This window comes from Microtus ochrogaster, unplaced genomic scaffold (genome assembly GCF_000317375.1).
Source record: "Microtus ochrogaster isolate Prairie Vole_2 unplaced genomic scaffold, MicOch1.0 UNK16, whole genome shotgun sequence".
Classification (NCBI taxonomy): domain Eukaryota; kingdom Metazoa; phylum Chordata; class Mammalia; order Rodentia; family Cricetidae; genus Microtus; species Microtus ochrogaster.
In genome coordinates this window covers 2,192,188-2,206,593 of record NW_004949114.1, presented here as the reverse complement: position 1 = coordinate 2,206,593, position 14,406 = coordinate 2,192,188, and the positions used below count along the sequence as shown (strand labels likewise).

Below are 14,406 nucleotides of genomic sequence, written 5' to 3'. Positions count from 1 at the left end.
GTGGCCTCACACAGATCCTACAGGGAAGGCATGGCAGGGGAGGCCCTGGGGACAGAGTCCCAGGAGGAGGCAGGGCAGGGGGTATGCGATGATGAGGTGCAGGAGGGTCTCAGATTCTCCAGCAAACCCTTAGCTCCCTGTGTCAGGGAGGCAGGGGGGGAGCTGGCCTGGGAGGGGGGAGACAAGGGAAGTCACACCTATAAGGAACCAAACGCAGAGGCTGACAGCGAATAGGGAAGGAAAATAATCATAAATAATGGTTTTTATTTTGAAAAAAAAAAAGTTCACCAGGAAAATATCTGCCTCATTCCAGAGGCCCTCCCCCAACCCCTGCAAAAAAAAATTGCAATAAGAAGAAAGAGGAGATGGGGACAGCAAATTAAGAGACTGAAAATAGCCCAACAACCCGCCTGATACCACCGAGAGTCCCCAATGTGCAGGAAGGAGGGTGGGTAAGGGAGGGTGGGGGAAGGAGAGCCACACTGCCCTGGGAACCCGTAAACATTATTCTGCCACTGAAAAAGCAAGAGCGGCGGGCGCGAAACAGGACAGACCATCTATCACAGAGAGGAGATGAATGGCTCCTGCCGGCCAAGGAGGCAAAGCTGGTCCATCCTGGGGGCTGAGGCCTGGGGGCCTGACAGTGTGGGTGGGCTCTGGGCTGGAGGGATAGATTGCTGCTGAAGCTGCACAGGTAGGGTCCCATGCAGCAACAGACAGACCCTCCCAGGGCAGGGGCTGGACTCAGAGCGCCCTGTCTGTGCCCACTAGGGTGCTGCCCCAGTCAGACCCCACTCCTGTCTGTGAAATCCCACCAGGAGCAAAACTTACCAAGCACTAGTTACTAAATGGTTTTCAGTGTGTCCACAGTATGGGACTGTAGTTGGAATGTTCTTCCGAAGCACAAGGGGGACTAAGCCTCAACCCCGAACAGACAGAAAAAAAGGCAAGGACTGATAGCTCAGACATTTTTGCAGCTCCTTGGTAGGGTGAGGCAGGTGGATTACAAGTTTAGGACCAGACTAAGCTACAGAGTGAGTTCCAGGCCTGCAGGGACAACTCAGGGAGACTGTCTTAAAATAAAAAGGGGGCTGGAGGTGTGGCTCAGTGGTAGTGCACCTGTCTAGAATCCCCCAGTGAGGGGCTGGGGTGTGGCTCAGTGGTAGAGCACCTGCCTAGAATCCCCCAGTGAGGGGCTGGGGTGTGGCTCAGTGGTAGAGCACCTGCCTAGAATCCCCCAGTGAGGGCTGAGGGTAGCTCAGCAACAGAGCAGTTACCTAGCATGCTAGAGCCCATAAGTTTCATTACCGGTATCACAAAATAGTCCCCAAGAATCCCCTGAGGTGTCTTCACACTGAGGTGAAGGATGGCATTCTAACTACAGTTTATAAATGGCCCTGGATGGGCTAGCCTGGCCCCTGGGCAAGGAGCTCTTTTCCTCTCAGTATTCAGAGAATACTGTATCCAGAAAATAGCTGAAATACCAGGTTAGCTGGCACAGAGACGTGCCTGGGCCTTCTCCTTGATGGGGGACTGTAGAGGGCACTATACGGGGCCACCCAGTCAGCCCCAGGGTGACATCAGTCGCTGGAGGCCCCACAGCTTCCCGAGCCCAGCTGTGTACCCAGAGCAGCCTCCCTGGAGACCCTATGAGAGACAGATGGAGAGAGCAAGGAGGGAGGCAGGGACAGATGGGGAGGTGAGGAAATGGGGAGGAAGGCAGGAAGACGACCGGCAGAATCCGGGAGGCAGGGGACAGAGAGGACGCGAGAGACTTCCCGGGACCGAGCCATTTCTGGACCCCACCACCTACACAGGGCTCTTCTCTTCCTCCCTACTCCTTGCCTTGCCTCCTGGAGCATATTTCTCCACTTTCCCAAGCCTTCCTGCTTCCCAGGACTCTGCCTCCCAGGGCTTCTCCCCAGGGCTGGGTTCTGTTCTTAGAAGAGAGATCTTTCATCCTGAGCGAATGGATTCATTTGGGGAAAAAGCCAAGCCCTCCTGCAGACACCCAGGGCTCCCCCCAGACCCCACCACCCGGTGGAGCATCCCAGAGCTACCCAGCCCCACTTTGTAATAAATCAACACTACCCCTGGAGCCACCCAAAACAAACCCTACCTGAACTCCCTACCCCTGGGACCACCCAGAACAAACCCTACCTGAACTCCCTACCCCTGGGACCACCCAGAACAAACCCTACCTGAACTCCATCCATTCAATGGCTAAAACCCACAGAGGATGTGGAAGAGGTTGTCCGAGGGCCTGCAGGACAGAGCAAGGTCTCTTCCCTACTGAGCAGAGACAGCGTCTTTAGGGAAAGACGCCCTCCCCATATCCAGCCCCCTCCCCAGGCCAAGACGGCTCCATCCAGGACCCCAGCCTCCTAGCTCCCAGCCCCCCTCACTGTGACACCAAAGCCCTCCGGTTCTGGCATTTCCCAAGGGTCAATTAAGATGTCTGGAGTTGATTAGACTGTGACACTGATGAAGCCCAGAGGTAATTAGCAAGTGGAAAAAAAAAAGTTTTGATTAGTCCTCGGCATAATTCGCTCCAATTATTCAAAGTTCATGCCTGCAGGAGGTGGAATGCCCCAGGAATACTTATTTATATACAGATTTTTTTTCCCACCAACTTTATGCATCTAGTTACTCTTCAGGTCTTGAACTTGTTTAGTTGGAGAGCTGGGCAAGGGGCCAGGCTGGGCCAGCAAGAAGCAGAAGGACTCAGCTGAGGGGCACAGGGTGTCTCCCTTTTAGGACAGAGCTTGGGGGTCCCCTCTAACACGCTCACTCTGTCATTCTGCGTTCAGAGGGTTTTGAGGAGTGTGGTTCAACCTCTGCCTTTTCTCTACATGATCTTTACACCCCAGAAGGTAGGCTCCCGGACCCTTTTTATATGAAGCAAAGAGGAGACTGAGGTAGGTGGAGACCAAAATCAGACAGACGCAGACTTTTGCCCCAGCCTTGCCTACCCCCGCCTCCACTCTTCACTGTTCTGATGAAGAGAATCCTTGCTACAGTCCCCCAAGACCCTTCTTCTGGAAGTCATTGTGGTTTACGAAAAGGGGGACCATTGTGCTGGGCAAAAGGCAAGGTGACCTTCAAGCCCTGCTGTGGATCATTGGCAAATACATTTCCCACCCTGAGCCCCCTCCATAACCCCTCTGTAGGAAATAAAGATCAGAGGAAAGCCTGGGGTCTAACATGGGGGATGCCCTGGTGACTCCAGCGGACATGGAAGAACCCAGCCTAGACATCCTAAGGTGTAGACAGTCATGGATACTCCAAGAGAGGAAAGGTGACAGGGAGTGAGCTAGCGGGTGGGAGGGGAAAACACACATCACAGGAAGCACTTCCCATCACCAAGACACCACAGCTGCCGCGGACCACTGCCTAACAATGACCCAAGCCCTATGGCTTCAGATCTACCTTTCTGACATCTAGTCACTGGCCGGTGAGTCACTGGCCCTGATCTGGCGTTGGGATATCCTGGACCGATACAGTGTTGCAGGGGTGAAGAATTGTAGGTTTCTGTGTAACACTCTCTTAGGAACCCAGACACTCTTCAGAGACATTCTGGATCACAGTAACAGGTATCAGCCAGCACCAGTGTTCAGGCCAGGGGAGGTGGGTGCATGCTTGACTGAGGGCCTTGAAAGCCAGGGGAGCTGCCTGCATCACACTGTCGTGGGGGCAGAGTCCAGACTCACCCAAGACAGGCAAGGTGGCACACTCCTGCCCTCCTCCCAGCTCTCAGAAAGCAGAGGCAGGAAGGTCTTCAGATCCAGGCCAACCTGAGCTGCATAGCCAGACCCTGTCAATAATAATAATAATAATAATTAATAATTTTCTATGGAACCTGCTTGAAGATCAGGAGTTCACACAGAATGGAAAACTCTTTTTTCAAGACAGGATTTCTCTGTGTAGCCCTGACTATCTTAGAGCTCTGTAGACCAGGCTGGCCTCAAACTCAGAGATCTACCAGCTTCTGCTTCCTGAGTGTTGGGATTAAAGGCGTGTGTCACCACCACCTGGCTAAGACTCGTTATTTTAAGGCACTGGGTTTGGGTAAGTGGATAAATTGGCATGGGTGTGGAAAAAAAAAGAGCAAGCCTGCTCAGAAAGACCTGCACAGCCAGACCTGCACAGCTCCAAATCCCAAACCCCACCCATCTTCCTGATCAAGTTCGCTGAGCTTCTGAGACTGCCTGTGTCTTTTCTCTGGGCTGCCTGAGAGGCCAGGCTTTTCTGTCCTCCTGGGGAACTCAGGGCTTGAATTGTCAACGGTGCCCCCTGAAGCCTGCCCCGCCCCTCCTCGCGCGAGCGTGCCTGTCAAGTCTGCCGGCTGGATGAGTGCCCCACAGCCCCTTTTCGTTTGAATTAATTGAGCCCGACCCAGCGAGGGCTCTGGCAGCTCCCGCCTTCGTGTAACGGTCTGCTTATTAGCAGGGTGGTTCTGAGAGGATTTGGTCCAGATTCTGCCCAATTAACGCTGTCCTGAGCCACAGAGGGGAGCACAGAGACCGCCTAGCAGAGATGCAGCCCCGCCAAGATGAAGCGAGGAGGGCCCTTAATGTCCCCTTCGTGCTGGGCCCCACTTGGACACTGACCTGCTAGCTGATCCTTGCTGCTGCCCTGTACTCTTGCAGCCTCAGTTTCCCCTCGTGTAGATGAAACAGCCCAGGAGATACAAAAATAGCATCATCGATTGTTTGTTTAGTGCATCCCCAGGGACAGGCCGTACAAGTCATTACCACCCTTCAACTAAATGAATCCCACAGTTCAGGCAAATGACACTTCATGAATCTTCATGCCCCTATCTTTGCATGGACCGATGCTATTGGGGTGCTTAGGAGGGGGTGGCTGCAACTTATGGGTCTGTTTCACTCTTCGAGAGACTGAAAATGTCGCCAAATTGGTCACAGTATTTATATTTCTCCATTAGCAGTCCACATAGAAGTGCCTGCCTGTTGCCCTGTGTCCTTGCCAACACTTGCTATGGTCAGACCTTTTGGCTTTAGCCACAGGAGGGACTTGAGATCTCATTGTGGTTTTAACACATATTTCCTTAGTGATTCATAACATTGAGCAGTTTTAGTTTGCGCTTTTTTAAATAAGACCTTACTGTGCAGCCGGGCTAGCTTTCGATTCTCCAGCCCCCTGCCTCAGCCCCATGAGCACTGGGTTGAGAGGTGTGACCCAGCATACCTGGATTTAGTGAGAATCATCTTTTTTGTGTGTGCTCATTTGTTTCCTTTTAAGAAATTAGTGTGTTTCTGTTGTGCACACATGCGCGCACACAGACGTGGGTGCGTGTGTGTGCAAATTCATGTGGAGGTGGGGGGGGTTGACTTCAGGTGTCTTCTGCAGCCTCTCTCCGCCTCATCTTTTGCAGCAGGGTCTCTCACTGAAACTGAGCTCGCTGATTTCGTTAGACTAGCTGGCCAGTGCACCCCAGAGACCTGCGCTTCTCTGCCTCCCCCACCACGGGGACTGCAGACGCATGAGGTCATGGCTTATGTGGGTTCTGGGAATCCAAACTCAGGCCCTGATGACTGCACTGACCCGTCCTCCCAGCCCCCTTGTGTTTCTGTAGTGAGTATCTGCGTAGACATTTAGAGCATTTTAAAAACTCAAGTTCTTAGTTTCCTGTTAATGAACTGTAAATGTTCTTTACATATTCAGAATGCAAGTCTTCTGTTGGATAAATATTTGGAAACATTTCTCCCTGTTGGTGGCTTCTGTTTCTGTGGGGGAAAGAATCTTAGTGACTATGTTTCAGGGGGCACAGAAAGGTGAGATCTCTCTATCTCTCTGATCATCCAAGTCCCTAAGGGCCCCTCCATGTTTCCAGGTCCACTGCCCTCTCTGCTGCTTGTTGACCCAGACTGACCTCTGATCTTCGGCTCTGGCCTCTTCTGTGGGACCTGGGGTTGAATGTCCCCTACAGAAGCACTCCTGAACCCCACACAGAATCTGGACCCCCACACAGTCAATAGCCACAGTCTGCAAGCCTCTACCTCAGCGCTGTCTTGAGATTGAGATGTCCCGGCAGCATCTGCCTGCATCTATTACTTTCCTATTGCGGTGGTAGAACACCTGGCAGGTGATATAAGAGAGAGCTCACTCCGGCTCACAGTTCCAGGGTGGCCAATCCATCATGGCCGCAGGAGCTTGGGGTGGCCGGTGCCATGGAGTCAGAGACGTATAAATGCTGGCGCACTGTTCGCTTTCTCCTCTATTATTTCACCCTAGCCTAGGGAATGGCATTGCCTACAAGGATGGTGGGTCTTCCCACTTCAGGTCACTCACTCAAGATAATCCTTCATCAAATGCCCAGAGCTTTGTCTCCAAGGTGATTTCAGGTACCACCCAGGGGACAGTCAATCTAAACCATCAGATTGGGCGAGCTCTCCGAAGCTCATGCACCTCCAAGCCCAGCATGCACCTGGTGCCCGGCCTCCATGATTCCCACGAGACCCCTCTTCCTGAGGTTATGACCTCAGACTATCAGACTGTCATCTCTGAGTGGCAGGGTGTAGCAAGTACGAAGGGATATGGAGAAAGAGCTATCAAGGTGAGCATGAGAGAACACCACTTAGGAGAAAGAGCTATTGGAAACCTCTCCCCACCTGGGCTACACACAAAAGCAGATGGGAAGAAACTCCATGATACACAGATGTGGGATGCAGTGGCTCTGGGAGTAAGTGGTGGTTAAGACAGACCCTCAATTTTACTGGATCCAGAATCACCTAGTAGACAAGTCCCTGGGCATGCCTACAAGGGGTTGTTAGACTCTGAGTGAACTGAAGTGTGAAGACCCACACTGAATATGGGTGGCACTGTCCCACGGGGTGGGGTCATAGGTTGGATAGAAAAGAGAAAGTGAGCTGAGCACCAGCATCCATCTCTCTCTGCTTCCTGACTGTGGATGCCACGTGACCAGCTGCCGCGTGTTCCTGCCGCCATACCTTCCCTGCCATTATGGACCATACGCTTGAACTGTGAACCAAAATCAACCCTTCCCTCCTTAAGCGGCATTTGTCAAATATTTGTCATAGAGATGACAAGCCACATGGACAGCCTCTATAGGACCGGAATCACATGGCATTGGGTTTCTGAGCATCTTTCCCCAGCCGTCTTCACAGCTCACAAGTACCTTTGCCTTTCTTAATAAACCTCCTCTGTTTTCTTCACATTGTTCTGGGACACAAAAACCTGGATGTCTCTGCAGGTGCCCTCTGAACTCAGATTTGAACAAAACGATGCTGCAGAAGGCAGAGTAACCTGCAGATGAGGCTGCAAAGATGGGCACACCCTTTCCTGCGTGCGGAAGGCCCCTCATCGGGAGGAAGTCATGCCCTGGTATGAAGACAGCGGTGAGAGGCTATGGCCCGCTGCCGCCGGCCACAGGAGAGCATGTGCCACTTTAGATGTAGGTCCTCTGGCCCCTTTGGAGTCCCTGATGATGTCACACGGTATCTCCTAGCTTCAGCCTCCAGCATGCAAGTCCCCAAGGCAGAACCACTCATCCGAGCCCCTCCAAACTGTTTCCTCCCAGAAGTTAGATAGGACAATGCACACTTATTGTTTATAATTTGCCACATTTTAGGCCAATTTGTGGTGTAATTGTAGGCAGCTGATATCCAAACCATTTGTTTTGTGAACCAAAATAAAATAACCACAACCAAAATAAACTTCAAAATTAACACACACACTTCGATGTAAATCTTCCTCTGACCCCATCTGCAGAAGGCAAGGCTAACTCAGCTCCCAATATGATACGGAAGACTGAGCCCCGGGGAATGGAAAACTGTGGCTGTGCTGTGGATTTTTCCTCTGGGCATGACGTGTTCACTGTCTTGGAGAAGAGAGTACCGGGACCCTGTAGCCATGGCAACTAACTGATGGGAACAATACAGAGGTACCAGGTAGATGGTGGTGGTAATGAACTATTGACACTTCCCAGGAGGAGGAGGGGAGAGTCAGGGCCCCTCACTAGGATTCCATCCACAACTCCCTCCTGCCCTCCCTCAGCTGCAAGCGATCTTAGAAGACACTAGAGTATACAGGAAGGGGAGGATTGATTAAAAGGGGACTCCGTGATGCAGTCTCCATGAGGTCATCATGGGTAGGACTTTGGCCTGACTCAGGGGTCACTCAGGCTCCTGTCAGTCATCCTTCAAGCATACTCTCTAAGGAATCCCAGTATACTCATTGATTGGACTTGGGTGGGATTGGACTTTGATCTGTCATTGATGCCCTATCTGGGGTGAACAAGTGTTTGTTCAAATCCTTCCAGGAAAAGTTAATGTGAAAACTGCCCTGTGGGGTTCCCGTGACTGTCTTTAGGGGACCACTCAGGGGGTCTCCAGGTGAGTTCTGCCCTTACAAAAATCCAGGTAGTTGCTTAGCTTTGGAAAAGGAGTTGATGTCAAGTTACCCTTCTGAGTGAGCCTAATTAGAAGAGAGAGAGGGATGGAGGGAGGGAGGGAGGAAAAGAGGGAGAAAGAGAGAGAGACCCTGTGACTGCAGGATGGAGTGGGCATGACCAAGTCTTGAAGTAGAAGAGCAACTATGAGAGACAGCATTGTCCACCAGAGATGGCAAGATAGGCTCTTGAAGGGAGAGAAAACCTTCCCTTTGGTTGGAGAGAAGTACCCCTGAGCTAGCAACTTCGTCAAACCATATACCAACTTGCAAGAGACTGTCACAATCAGGCTGTAGAGAGCTGACATTCCCTCATAGAAGGAGGAGCAAGACGGGAGATTCCAGCTACTTCTCACAGCCTTGTGTGTGCAACTCTGACCTAGTTGCTCATGGCCTCGTGAGGTACTGGAGTACATGGGGAAGGTTACCTGGGGGCTTCATGGGTGCCTATGGGAGCACCGTATTCTGCATTGAGTGTAGACTTTCTAGTATGGTTTTCTTAGGGTGACCCGTGCTCTGTGAGCAAGCCCAGTAACCTCAGTAGTCCCCCAGGGCAGTTGTCCTAGTTAGGGTTACTATTGCTGTGATGAAGCACCATGACCCAAAGCAAGTTGTGGAGGAAAGGATCTATTGGCCTTACTCTTCTACATCATAGCCCATTACCTAAGGAGGTCAGGACAGGAACTCAAGTAGGGCAGGAACCTGGAAGCAGGAGCTGATGCAGAGGCCACGGAGGGATGCTGCTCACTCACCTGTTCCTCATGGCTTGCTCAGCCTGCCTTCTGATAGAACCCAGGACCTCCAGCCAGGGATGACACTATCCACAATGGGCTGGGCCCCACCCCATCAATCACTAAATAAGAAAATGTGTCACAGATGGATCTTATGGAGGCATTCCTTTCGGATGACTCTAGCTTGTGTCAAGTTGATGTAAAAGTTGCCAGCACAGGAAACATACTTTGGCTTGTCACTGGGACCTTACAAGGAGGGGTAGATGTTGTTTATGCCTCCCCAGGGTAGGAATTCTCCCAACACCTTCAAAATCCAAGATAAAGGGTGGTCTGGTGCTTAAAAATAGGCACTGTTCTTGTAGAGAACCAGAATTTGGGCACCAGCACCCCTATCAGGTGGCTTACAAATATCTGTAACTCTAGTTCAGGTGTCTAAAACACCCTCTTCTGACCTCTGTGAGCACTGCACTCACTTGCACACATCCCCACACACATACACATAATTAAAAATAAAAACTAAAAAGAAAATTAAAATCTCAGGAGGAGACAAGAGAAGCTCAAAGTGGGAGAGGGAGGGAGAGAGTTACTACATCCAGCATGATGAGGGCCCTGGAGGGAGAGACAAGCCCTTCATTATCCATTCAGAAAACATGAACAGAGGGAATTTTCTGACTTGCATTAGTGTTCAGGGAATGTCGGGAGTTCCACACCATGGGACTTAGTCTGGTCTGATCTACCAAGGTGAGCAAATCACAGACTTATTTTGACATTGGGTGGGGCAGTTCAAGGCCACAGCATAGCACTGCTTCTTGTCAGCTATTTCTGTCTCAGAGGGAACTTCAGGAGCAGGGGGTCCCTATTTCTGAAGAAAGGACAGTTGGAGGGTCTGTGGTCTGACAGGAACCAGAGCTCATAGAAGTCCCTTCAATAGAAAGGCCCAGACAGCTGCAGGAGCATGTGGTAGCTTGTGTTTTTCAAAGCTGGCTGTACTACCTGCCTTGTAGGAACACTCTACTCTTTCAAGATAACTTTGGCCTTTCTTCTTCTGATTATTGGGGTCTAGCTTCTATTTTGTAAGATCTTGGATCTCAGTGTTTGGGGTGGGACATGGAAGCAGATAGTCTTTTAGGGCAGACTGAGCAAGAGAAATATTAATGCCATAGATTGCACAGCACAGTGAGTGTTCTGTAGAGAGTTCTGACCCATGAGGCAATGAGGGGTCACCCCTCTATCTGGGTTTCCTCTCTGTTGTGATAAAGTACCTTGACAGGAAGCAATTTAATGGAGAGAAGGGTTTCATTCAGTTCACAATTCTGGGCCGCAGGTTGGTCTTTGCTGCAAGGGAGTCAAGACAGGTCAGCCTTCGCTGCAAGGGAGTCAAGATAGGCCAGCCTTTGCTGTAAGGGAGTCAAGGCAGGCCAGCCTTTGCTGCAAGGGAGTCAAGGCAGGAGCTAGAAGCAACCTTTCACATCACATCCACAGTCAAGAGTGGAGAGCAATGCACGTATGCTTGCTTAGTGCTCAGCTAGCTCTCTCTATTCTTATATAGTCTGGGACCCAACCCCAGTGAATGGTGTTACCCACAATGGGTAGGTTTTCTGTTGTTGGTTTTTCTTTTTACGATTTTACTCTTTACTCTTTGCCCCCGCCCCCTGCCAGCTCTCAAATAAATACACCTGTAGAGACGACTTCTTTCTTATAAATGCCCAGCCTTTGTTTGGCTTGTTTCTTACCAGCTTTTATTAACCTAGATTATCCTGACTACCTTTTGCCTCTGGGCTTTTACCTTTCTCTATTTCTGTATACCTTATCTTTCCTTCTAATTTCATGCCTAGCTGTGTGGCTGAGTGATTGGCCCCTGATATCCTCTTCTCCTTCTCCTTTCTTGCCCCCTGATCCTTTCTCCTCCCAGATTTCTCCTCCAGTTTATTCTCTCTGCCTGCCAGCCCCACCTGTCCCTCTCTCCAGCTTCATCATCGACTGCTCAGCTCTTTATTAGACCCAATCAGGTGTTGTAGACAGGCAAAGTAACACAGCTTCACAGAATTAAACAAATGCAACACAAAAGAATGTAACACATCTTCGCATCATGAAAACAAATGCTCCACAGCAGAAACAAGTAGAGCACATCTTAAAATAATATTCCATGGCAGTTTTTCCCACTCCAGTGAACAATAGTCAAGACAATCCCCCATGGACATCTCCACAGGCCTAGGCAGTCTATCATTCATCTTCTCTTCCTAGGTGATCTCAGCTCGTGTTGAGGTGATATTTTAAAACTTACTTTCAAAACTTAATCACTCATTCATATAGGTTTCAAAGAGAGGAGGGCGGTCCCGTGGCAAGTAATGAATAACCCATGGCCTGTTTACAGCCAGGCTCTCTCTATTCCCCCGTGTGAGATGAGGGATAAATGTACAGTCCTTCGGTTAACATGTGTCCTCATCCAGGGTTGTCGCCTGTAGGGACAGCTTTGGGTGCTTAGATAAACTTCCTTTGTGGAAATGGGAACCATAAACTCACAGAAGGTCACAATAGGTCAGAGAGAGACACAGAGAGAAACTGCTGCCAGTGAGCAGAGCCTGAGTAGCCCAAAGCCCAAACCTAACACATTGACCCTGTCAAATATAGCACAGCAGAAGGGATATCCTTGATTTCTTAAAATTTCTATGCAGGACCTACAAGATGGCTCAGAAGGTAAAGGGGAGAGAGACACAGAGAGAAACTGCTGCCAGTGAGCAGGGCCTGAGTAGCCCAAAGCCCAAACCTAACACATTGACCCTGTCAAATATAGCACAGCAGAAGGGATATCCTTGATTTCTTAAAATTTCTACGCAGGACCTACAAGATGGCTCAGAAGGTAAAGGGGCTTGCTGCCAAGCCTGATAACCTGAGTTGGATTCGTGTAACTTATATGGTAAAGGGAGAGAACCAACTCCACAAGTTGTCTTTTGACCCCTGCCTGTGCACCACAACACACACACACACACACACACACACACACACACCAATAAATAGATGCAATAATATTTCAGCAAATAAAAGAAGACGCCACGGCTTCAGTTTATTCCCAGGGGTATTCACACGTGAAGTAGCCTCACACTGCCTGGGAAGGAGCTTCGAACTCCTGGCTGACAGGCAGGGCCACCAGCCAGCCACATACACCATCTCTGAGTAGAGTCCAAGCTCCTGTCTCACCTTCTGGCCAGTGTACCCTGTAGTGAAGACAAGCCTTTCCCACCAAACCCTGTTCATGTTATAGATCAATGAGGGACATAAGCCAACATCCAAAGCCATTCAAACCATTATATCCCAACAACTCACATGGAATCCATATGGCCCAGATGCGTGTGGCAGCCGGACTTGGTCTCTGTGGGCAAGCATTACCGTTCACTCCTTTCTTCTCATCTATATTTATATATTTATTTTGTGCATGTGTGTGTGTGTGTGTGTGTGCAAGCATGCTGGGGTGAGGACATGCATGAGTGTGTACGTGCATGTGGCATGCATGAGTGTGTACATGCATGTAGAGAAGAGATGTCAAACTTGAGTAATGCTTCTCAAGAGTCAGCCACCTTGTGTTATGAGACAAGGTCTCTCACTGGCCTGGAACTTGCCGATTTTGATAGACGAGCTGGCCAGGAACCTGCCTGTCTCTGCCTCCCCAGTGCTAGAATTTCAAGCACACAGCATCATGTCAATTTTTTATATGTGAGGCTATGGATTGAACTCAGGCCCTTGTGCTTACATGGTAAGCCTACTTTTTTTCCTAAGTGAAGTCATTCCCAGGCCCTGATGGAATTGTCTGTTTCTTTTTAAAGCAAATTTTAATGTTCTTATTCTATTTATTTATTATATATGTGTGCACATGAGTCTGCCACACTGTGTGCATGGAGGTCAGAAGACAAGTTGAGGGAATCAGGTCTCTGCTTCCACAGTGTGGATCACAGAGATCAAACTCAGTCCACCAGGCTTGATGGTAAGCACCTTTACCTGCTGAGCCATCTGGCTAGCCTGTGATGTCACCATTTAGATATGGCCCTTAAAGTCCCACACATTGAAAGCTCAGCATCCTCTAGCCCACACTCGGGACACCATGAACTCAAAGCATGTTCTGAAAGCTTTGCAACTATAAACCAACATGAGCCTTTTCCCTTGGTAAGTTGATTGTCTCGGGTATTTTGGTACAGTGGTAGAAGGCTAATTCACGTGGGTTTCTGTATGCAAGCATTTAAACTGGTCAAGTGTGAATGTATACAGTGTATAGATACAATTGATCATGTGAGTGCACCTGTTGGAATGACTGCACACCTTTGTATGCAGTTACATCTCTGTTCATGCATGTGTCTAGAGGTCAGAGGACAATCTCAGTTGTTATTCCCCAGGAGCTGTCTACCTGGTTTTTTGAGACAGTTTGTCATTGGTTGGAGCCAATGCGGTAGGCTTGGCTGCCTGGCCAGTGACCCTAGGCATCTGCCTAGGACTGGCTCTGCAGTGCTGGAGTTACAAATATGCACCACCACACTTGGCTTATTTTTATGCAGGTCCTGGGTGCTCAAGCTTGCACGGCAAGTACCCTACCAACTGAGGCACTCCCAGCTCCTCAGATTGACTTCTCCAAAAGCATCTACAGATGCCTCTGAAATACATTGTATCCGTTGCCTGTAAGAGCCTCTTTAGGAGGAACTCCCTGGTAAGAACGGCCTTTGAGGAGGTCCGTCTGGGCCCTTATTGTTTCCGTTCAATAAACACTTAGGGCCACAATATTTACACGGTTGCTAACGTGCCCACTCCCGAGCTTCTTAGAAACCTCTTTAGACACAGTCTGTAAATACTGCCACATTCCTTACATGCAGTACTGAACTCACCCCAGGAGTCCTTGCTTATCCACAGATGCCAGGGATGGAGTGAGGATTCTTTCCCAGCCTCTGAACAAATAGGTAATTCTGGAAGCTTCTTAGAAATACTAGTTTCTGTTAGGAGCAGTCAGTCAGGCCTGAGACCCCCCCAGGAGTTCACCATTGTCAGCTTGCATTGTTTTTCTCTTTTATTTCCTTTTTTACTTGGTAGCAGGGTTGAATCCATGACCTCATATGCTAGGGACTTCCACCACCACTGAGCCACACCCCCAAACTCCTACCAGGTGATTCTAGGCAGGTGCTCTATCTATCATTGAACCATGCCCTCTGCCCCTCACTGGGGATTCTAGGCAGGAGCTTTAGCACTAAATCACACCCCAGCCCCT

General features: G+C 49.8%; 1 protein-coding gene across 1 annotated transcript in view; it reads right to left on the bottom strand.

The window, feature by feature from the left end:
* Elfn1 (extracellular leucine rich repeat and fibronectin type III domain containing 1) overlaps positions 1-2,223 on the bottom strand; it is an 82,101-nt gene extending 79,878 nt beyond the window's left edge. The window contains exon 1 of the mRNA XM_026789310.1: positions 2,202-2,223. The gene's annotated coding sequence lies outside the window, so the exon portion shown is untranslated. The remainder of the gene's footprint in view (positions 1-2,201) is intronic.
* Positions 2,224-14,406: the final 12,183 nt, after the last annotated feature.